The following is a 9,768-nucleotide window of genomic DNA, read 5'->3' on the forward strand; positions in this document are numbered from 1 at the left end:
CGCGAGAAATTACGAGGAGTGATGCATGCATGCTGGCCATTAAAATTGCTCCTTCCTGATTAGATTAACACCACATTAAAGCACGACTGTCTTCTCTCATCCTGGTGGTGGAATTCGATCAATTCATATTACTCAACTCACATTGCTCCGGTTTCATGAAAATGATTGAATATTGGAACGTTCAGAGAGAGGGGGTCTGAAATGGTGACATTTAAATGACTTTCACAATACGCAGGCTAAAGTTACGGGGGTTTTGTCAATCTTTTAAAGAATTAGTCCCCAAATTAAAAATCAGAACTCAAGCTCGCAATTCGTCCGTGCTATATCTCGCTCAGCTCTCATTCAGCACGGCACAATTTGAAAAACAGGTATTTGAAACGCTTATAGATGCGTGGATTCCAATTTCCACCCGACGTGACTGAACTCAATTTATTACATTTTTTTTCTCAAGAGATCACCGTCACATTTCTTGGCCGAGAAATGAATGATGGCCTTATTCATGAGCGTTTCTCCCCGTCCGCCGTGGTTTTAATCCCGGTAGTCATCTCCGAAGATAAAGAGCCATTGAACTGTCCCAAGGAGTCTGGATCAAGTGGAAATTTGCAGATGATGAATCGGGCCCTGTTCGGCAATAGATTGGCCTGTATGTTGGTCATAAGGAGACGGTCATTATTAATCGCGATTGGTCTCCCGGCCCGAGAAACGGCCGATTAAAAGTCCCCGGCTCGTCTTCGTCAACTCTCTTGCGCCCCTTATTTTTTTTATCTGTTTTGCCCAAGGGCCCTCCAGGCGAACATGGATTGTTTCAGAGTTTGAAATATCAACTGCGGAGCGCTGTCTACTAAAATGTGGTACGTTATTTCCATTTTTTTTTTGTTTCTGCTACTTGCAGTATGTTTTACATTCAAAATTCAGAAAGACAGTTTCCCCATTCCTATTGGTTGAGAGCCCGTCACGTGGCCGGTTTCAAACGGTTGATAAAGACCGGCTGACTGCCCTGAAACACTTTTCCAGTGTCACATGAAATTTGGACTCTTGTGAAATCCGGCGCCAATACCGTTTTATTTGTTGAACGTTCAAAATCCTCACGTAGGCATGCGCAATATTACCAGTGAGTCAGAATTTCATAGTTCAACGGCACAGCTGCGTTCTGTGCCACTCGTACAGTACGCGCGACGTGCGCGCCAATCTCCATAATTATAATCTCCAGAATTGTTTACGACTTCTCTTGAGAGGGCAATATCATAGCATAGCTAGAGGGGTGTTTCGAAAAACATGAAGTAAAAATCGTTGAAAAATGTTTTTAATTTTGACTTGTTTTGACTTTTGGACCGAACAGTTTTGATTTATTGACCAAAATGTATTTGTGAATGGGAATAATGTGCTTGGCCGGTATTAAACACTATGTTTAAGACCGGTTGAAGTCTGGCCAACCGGCCTTAAACATACTTTTGTAAACCGGCCAAGCACACATTTATTCCCTTAATAATAACTTACCTCTTGATTTTGATATTGCAGTTATTAAGATAGTTACGATTTAATTGCAGAAGCTAAAATGGTATTGGGACAATCGGTTTTGTACCTCTATGAAAATATGAAAAAATCAAGTTTTTTTCCCCCATCTGTGTAAAGGTAAACTGAATGAACTTATGGTGTGTTGAGGACAACTATGGTTAGAAAACGGTTTTCCAATCCCAACAGCAATACAAGCCGAAGTTGTTTACATTAAAGGCTTAACGAAAACACGGGTGTTATTACATTTCTTTTATGTCTGCTTAACTCCTTGCCCCCTTTTAAGACCGGCTCTCGAAAAAAAAATGTATTTTGGTGTCTCCATCAATGCTCCGTCTGTCATCCTTCGCAATCAAAGCTGCAAGAAGCTGAGATCAATACTCTTTGATGAAAACAGCACGACCCAAGAGAAGCCTGTATACTTTCTATGGTATAATGGGTCCCGCTAAACTTTCAATTCCGCTCGTGAGGCATGAGAAGACGGAGCACATGGATGATATGCCTTGAGACGCTGCGGGAAGAATTAGAAAAACACGCAGCACTATTATATCCCTTGCTAAGCTTTGTTAATACTGTCGTAAATCCGGCCTTTGCGGGTAATTTTCAGGTCGTGCTGGCAATCTTCAGGAAGTCATTCACGTCTTTGTCGTCAGCAATGCCCTGCCGATGCCTCTCTCTCGTATCATAGCGACCAACGTGCGGGTTTGCACAGCATCCCCCATCCCCATGCCGCGCCCTGGCTCCCTCTGAGACTTTTTTTTTAGAGAAGCTCCATCATGCTCTTCGCAATATCGTTTTCTCCCTCGACAAAATCAAATTTTGCCCCTCCTTTTTTTATCGCAAACACCTGCCTCTGGTGACCTTTCGTGGACCGTAATTGGGTAGTACCAATCACAGGTCACGGATGAAGGGTCTGTATTGCCCCTGCGGCATCGCCCCAAATTGGTCCAAGGAGGATTTCGGCTGTGTTGCATTTTGTCGCCGCTGCAACTTGGACGGGGATCTTACTCAATAAAGCGCGCCACAGGTGCGGCGTAATTGGCCTTAGGAGGGTAGCCGCGTTACTCGGCGGAGTGATAATAAGTCTGTTATTGCCAGCGACCTCCTCTCTGAAAAACTTAATTTCTGAGGACACTGAACGATGACTGAATACTAAACGATTTGTCGATATGTGAACCACCTGCCGAGGCTAAACTCTCCCCGGATTTTTGCTCATAACAAAGCAATCCGCTGATGGATGATGGATTGAATACAACGGTAGCTTAGAGTTATTTTCTATGATGTTTGGAATGGTGAAATGGGAAAAGGATTGAGCCTGTAAATACCTGAACTGCTGCTTGACAGTGGCCAAGTTTCAAGTGAGTTTACTGTGCGTGAACACCGTATAGTACACGCATATGTATGACCGGAGATAAAAAGTTCAAGAAATATCAAATGTCATGTGCATGTCAGTGTAAGGCCTATTTCCTATTACGTGAATTCTTGATATCACAAGAAATGCGGCTTTTTTTTCGAATGTTGAATTCAAAGATCGATTTAATGGAAGTGCGTATTGTTGCACAGTTTTCAAAGAGGAATAGGGACATTTAGGACTGGCTTATTCTGTGCTGAAAAAGTCGCTAACAAAATTTAAAAAGTTGAAGAGCTCGGCGACATCATTTTTACGACATTCAATTCCAGGGCGAGCGACCGGCTTAAATTGCTTTCAGTCGCCGGCGCGGTATGTGCATGACGACGATGAACATGCACATGACCGTTGAGACGTAGAAAGATGATCACAAAAGAAAAAGAAAACCCGGCTCCACTATGTGTTCATTTCCATGTTTCATCTCTTGGCTTTTGGTCAACATCTATTAGTTAGGCACAAATGAACCCTGGCGCCTCTGTCGTGGAACCAAAGCCGCGGCCGTGATTTTTGGTCGAGGTTTCGCACGTACGTTAGAACGGAGACGCGTCACCCGCGCAGGCGAAGTTTGAAGAAAAGCTGTGCCAGTAACTAAATTTCGCTCTTCGCTCGCAATTGGAACAGAGGCGAGGCTGCATCTGTAAAAACAAAGTTTCTTTTTTGATTGTTGATGTTAGTTGCTCGGTCACTGTGTGCTTACCTGTTCAAAACTCCGTGGCTTAACTTCTCTTTTACAACAAGAAATCAAAGAGCTCGTTCGGACAGTGACGTGGGTTCGGCTGTAGTTGCCGACCAATCCGTCTCTCGTTTACAGGTTCAATATCCCTATAAAGTTTGTTTTGCGCGGATCCAAATTAATCAGTGTTTCAATCACTCAAGGAGAACGACACCTCTGATGTGATTAGTGGCCATCCTGGTTAGAATTATCCCCTTTCAATCGGGGAGAGTGATGGATATAGCATCTATAAACTCCCATCGGACTGGTGTTTATCGTGGGGTGAAATTTTCGATTTTCACGGCCCGCCTGATTCGCGAATCCCGTGGTCGAACTATCCCAATGACCCCCTGCCACCTCTCACGTGCATTATTTTGATTTCATTTCATCTCAATCAAGCCATTCGAATTTCTAATTTCAAGTAACTCTTGCGAGAGGCTTCGCTGCATGCACGGGACAACCCGTCGACATTTCGCGATTGGGAATGAAACCCGCCATCTCTCTGCTAAAAGAAGGCCTCCAAAGCTATCAAATTACACCGGCACAAACATTTCATTTTCTTAACTTAAACATTTCGGAGTCAATCGCACGCAGGCAGAGTTCCGTCCAACTCCCTGTGCGGGAGGGTGGTTCGCCGTATCGGATTTTGTTTGAAAATTAATCTCTAGATTTGTTTTCGTCGGAGTACGAGGCCTTTTTTGCAAGGAGACCTCAAATAGTGCACTCGTTTTACAACTGTTTTGCTTCAATCGATCTGGCTTTAGTGCTGATTTCCGGAATGGCGGGATTAGAAACGCAACGAGAGTCACATTCGATATCAGGTTTTTACAAATTTTATCGAGGGGGAACGACGGTACTATAACGCGCGGAATCCCTCGTAAACAATTTGCGTTTGATTCCAAATTAAAAAAGGACATTGTCAGTTTAGCCCGCGGGTGGGTTTGATGCGAAGCTCTTAATGGTATTAAATATCCTTTGAAAGTACTCGGGTGTACTCTAACAAATAAACACATGTGTTCAAGTTTCAAACAACTGGAGGTCCATATTGTTGCACTGCTGTACGGAACAACAAACAAATTTCCAGAACGCTACAAAACAGACAAAAAACAATACTTTGCAATAAATCAAAAGATTGATGCAGTGACTTATATTTTACACCTTAACGGCGGAGTAATCCAACCCTATTTAGTTACAGTTGTTGTGATCGTCGGTTGCCTAGTTGTTTAAATTCAGGTAGTTTGTAAAAAGAAACAACGTTTTCATAACTAGAAAGCACTCAGAGAGCGCACAACTCCGCCAAGGCAATTTTCCGCCATTGCACACGGCACCAATGCACAAATCTGTACATTCAAATATTTTGTAGTTTAGATGTATATGCCTCTCTCCCCATTGTATAAAATGGTCTAGTCCATTGACCTGTGTGGTTAGATTAGTTGGGTGATAAGGCATCATGGTACAGGGTCACAGGGTCAGTGCCACGCACACAAAACTGGTCAGGCAGGGTGAAAGTCGTCCAAATGATGGGTGAAAACTCCTTTAAAAAAAATCCTGTATGCAGACGCAGATCCGGATCACTTCAAAAATATCATGGATCTGTATACTTGTACCAAGGAATACCCCTAAAAAAAAGGTTCGCGAAAATCCGTCCATAACTATTTGAGTTATCTTGTTAACAGACAAACCAACGCCGGTGAAAACATAACCTCCTTGGCGGAGGTAATAGACTTTGCCCACAGCTCCATAATATTTTCGTCAGGCTTCCTTGTACAGTTTCAAAAGCGGGATTAAGAGAGGAGAAACAATTGAAGATTTGTTCTTACTGATTTGAGGTGACAGTGTCTAAAATCGCTTCTCGGAAAATGCTCGACAGACCTCAAAATTCTAAGATCCGGAACCGTGTTTGTTTGCCTGAGGTTTTCCTTTTGGATATCATTTTTGAGTTTCTAGAGCATTTTCAACGTTTAGCGCCATTCCTCCAACTTTTTTTATGCTGGACTTCAGCTGATTTAAATGAAAACTGTCATTTTGGCAACCTTAAAACGCCTCCCGACTGTCTTCATCCGTTCCATTAAACTCGAACAACCTGGACAGCACCGAAGACGGAAAAGTCTTTTAAAAGTCCATTAAGAATAGAACTCTTCGTCCCTGACACTTGTATTTGTCGCTAGAGGGCAGCATTAGCCTGGAACTGACATGGTCCATGATTGACATTGAATACGTCGCCCGCGCAGGTAACTTGCCCGGCCGCAGGTTTTTTGGCCCTGTCCCCATTTATCCTGGGATTCCAGTGCCGACTTCAGCGAGTAGTGTCTTAAGGCATCGGAAAGCTTGGCAGTATTGGACAAGTTTGCGGTCCTTGAAAGATAAGGTCAGTCAAAGTTCCCCCTTGAATTTGTCGTGAAACACGTGCAACTCTCGGCAGGCATTATGCAGGGGGTTCAACGCAAAATGCGGAGAGAAGAAACGTGGTTTTGGACACGTCTTTTTGAAACTGAGTTCAAACTACTCATCGTCTTTATCCCTTAATATGTCTTTAATACAACAAAATGGAATCCCAGTGAAACGTACAGTAGAATGAAGACATATCATAGTTGCATTGGTTGAACATAATTATGTAAAGGCAAGGATCGTCACGGTTTTCCTTTTGAACCTTTAGTTCTTATTATTCTCCAAATAGAGAATTTCTATTCTTCTTCTTCAATAGGGAAGTTCTCTTCGATCATCTTCGGCCAAAATTCGCCCGCGGCCATCAGACATGCATGAGGCCACCCATTTTGCCCGTTGAATGCAATGCTGAAAATGTCACTGGAGTCATCATCGCGTGGATTAACAAGCCGAATGCTCCGCGTTTCAAATTGTCGAGACAGCTGCTCGAGTTAATCAATCAGAGAAGCAAAAGGGGGAAATGGTACTACGTGCCCGCCAACAAAAGAATTGGGCTTTTCAAGCCATGAATGTGATGCATCTGCTGTTATTTCATATTCACGAGTGGTGCAATAGGCTCTTGATTTCGCGACCTGCTATTCGGATGAAGTATCGACGTCCAAGGACTCGCAGTGAGAATCGAATTTCTCTCGGTAAGTCGGTATCGATTTGTTTCGTATATCGAGTAAAGACTCGGTTTCGAGTTTTGCGGTACCACGAACCCCGATTCGAGATGTAGAAGTAACCAGTGTCGGACCCATCTTTACAACAACAAAAAATAATTCCAGCATTAATCACCAAATTCGTTTCCTGTGCCTTAACATGAGGTATTCCATCTTAGGAGAACCCAAATTTAGACCATAAAGGCAATGGAGGGCGTGCTGCTAATGGACAAGCGCCAACATGTCAACCTCGTTCCCATGGTGTCGAGCAGTACGCTTCCACAACTACCTGCTCACTCACCCTGGTATTGGATCATTTGCATATCCAAAAATTTTGGATACTTATGCAAATGAGGATTAGTCTGGTGCCGTCCTGTGTGTTATATCAGGGTTTGTTCTTATATGTGTGGTGTGGTGTCTGGGGTAAAAACATAATCGATTCGTCGCGGCGTGATCCAAGTTACGAAAACACGATATTTTTTTCAAAAGTTTAAATATTACAGTCTTATCCAGTCAATATGCAGTGTCACAGTTAATATTAATATGAGCAAATTTGAAAGGAGAAGACTATTTTTGAGAAGGTGTGGACGTAATAATTACAATGAACGTAAGGACCCGTAATACACGTTGGAAATAACAACACCAAGTACACGATATAAATCCATTTCTTGCTAATTGCGGTATCGAATCAGGATACAGAAAGCAAGTTCCCATCCAAAGGGCTTACTATTGGAAACGAAGTTGAAAATGAAGTAACCTCTTGGGAACGAGATTGCCAACATGTACTCATTAACCACTAACACTACCTGAAACCATACCAACCATTGCTTCCCCTTTTAATGTCCTTTCCCCTTGTGGTATCGAAAGATAGAATCGATTAGCTGCTCAACAATGCGTCTTGGCTAGACCATATGCATTAGTCATAATTAGGGAGCGTCTTTTCCGGTGTGCCAGCGCAACAAAACGAACCTTCCTCCGAGGCCGAAGAGGAAATTACTAAAAGAATTCGCTTTTAATGCTAGCGGTTACAATCATGGAACTACGGGATGAGCGACCTGTTGTGCTGGCAAGAGTGGGAATCGGGTCCGCTGTTGTCCTACTGGTCGGCCTGCGGGTGTCTCACAACACGGTCAAGTTAATGACGAACCTGTCACCATTTTCCCTGAGGGCCAAGGGCTAAATTGCCTCATCTTTCCTCTTGCAAATGATTGTCCTTTCATTAAAACTATCCCTCGCCCGTGACGTGGTTCCTGACAGAAATGAGCCGTATGTGTTTACCTCCGTTGCAACATCGTGCTGGCTTGCGCGTAAAGCGAGTGACATTATGAGACACCTGTAGCATCACAATTTAATACGCTTTTAACCTAGTTCTACTGAGCTGGAAAGGATTTGATTTTGCCTTCCTTTATTTTTTTTACTAGTGCAATATATTCCCGCCGGCAAAAATAGGCAATGTGAGTGACAAGCCTCGAATGCCAAAGGTCGCGTCAGAAATCCTCGACTCCCGTGCTTGGTCGTTATTAAAAGCCTAGCTACTTAGTACTTGAGCAACAGTAGGCCTACTGCGCGTACCAGTCTTGCTGCTTAATCGGTTAGTTTTACGCTCAAACTGAGGCCAAGAGTGGTGCAATAAACACAAACAAATCTGGCCAACTTTCAGTAGCTTATCAAGATTTGGGTTCGGGAGGTCAAAATGGTTCACACTTCTGGAATGGCGACCCCTGATTTTGTCCTGCATAGAATATTTTAAGAGTGGGGATGTAGGACCATAGATATCTGTAAAGGTACAGTACATCATTTGTCATTTGTAATTTTGCTTTCGTTTGAAGCAACACAAGTGCTCAAAATCTATAAAAAAAAAAAAAAAAAAAAAAAAAAAAGGTGTAACAACTAACCTGATGAAGTGTCAGCTCAGCGAATGCTGTACATTCCGAGAAAAACAATATTCTAGAATCTCGATTTCAATTCAAAAGTTGCCGAGTCATGTTTTGAATTGCGCCCGAAATCGGCGTCCGGGACGCGTGCTCATTGCATACGTAATGTCACGCACTGAACCGACGAATTGTAGCAACCGCGGGCGCGTGTGCGTCGTGTCAACGCTTGCGCGCACCAGTCGCCGAATTAAAAACGAATTACTAAACGGAAATTTCCAAAAGTGCGTCTTTAGACGCATCGTTGGAACTTGGAAATCATCCCTTCTTTTATTCTTTTCTTCAAAATGACAGCGTAACAGAAAGAATAATTTCACAGGGAGTGTTCCTTGGCCGTGTTTGTCTTTTTTTTTAAATCATTTTCGTACTTCGCGCCATGCGCGCGAACCATGTACCAATGGGCCAATGGGCACACGTACACGCGCATTGCGTCCTTCTCATACACTGGCTCTCATCCGGTTCGCAAGTGACTGCGTCATACACGCGCACGCACCGCTGATTAATAGCGCCCATTGGCTAAACACGCGCTTTGTACTACTTCCAGTTCCAATTTTAGTTCATATATGCTACTCCGTGTGCAGTAGGCGTGGTTTAAGTTGACATGACGTCACACTTACGAACCGAATAGAGAGGACAATGCCATCGCCTGTCCCTGTATGGAGAGTCAGTACCTCACTCCTGAGATGAACATTACCTTGATGCCAATCATCCAGTCCCTCGCTTAGAAAATGGTTCCAATCTACTAGAAGGCTCGGGTATTTTGGAATCGCCATGGCACAAAAAAAGAAGGTTCGTTCATTGTCCTCCTATGGCCCTCGTTCTCAAATAAATGGATGCGACCTCGTGTTGTCTGAAAGAGGCACGACGTACCGATGGGAAATCAACGTTCATCTGGAAGCGCCACCGTTCTAACATCAAACAGACCAGTCCCCACGTGCAGGTCACACCAGCTGATTCGCTCGAAGTCGCGTGCTTTAGGGACAACTGTCGCCGGCAGTTTGGATTGTTGTCTTAATGACACATGCAATTGCCGTGAACCAATGCGGTAAACTGGTTCAGCCTTGATGTAGACTTGATCCCAAGTCCGTAACATGTTGGGTTTTTTTTTTTTGGGTTCTT

This window comes from Patiria miniata, unplaced genomic scaffold (genome assembly GCF_015706575.1).
Source record: "Patiria miniata isolate m_02_andy unplaced genomic scaffold, ASM1570657v1 HiC_scaffold_16, whole genome shotgun sequence".
Classification (NCBI taxonomy): domain Eukaryota; kingdom Metazoa; phylum Echinodermata; class Asteroidea; order Valvatida; family Asterinidae; genus Patiria; species Patiria miniata.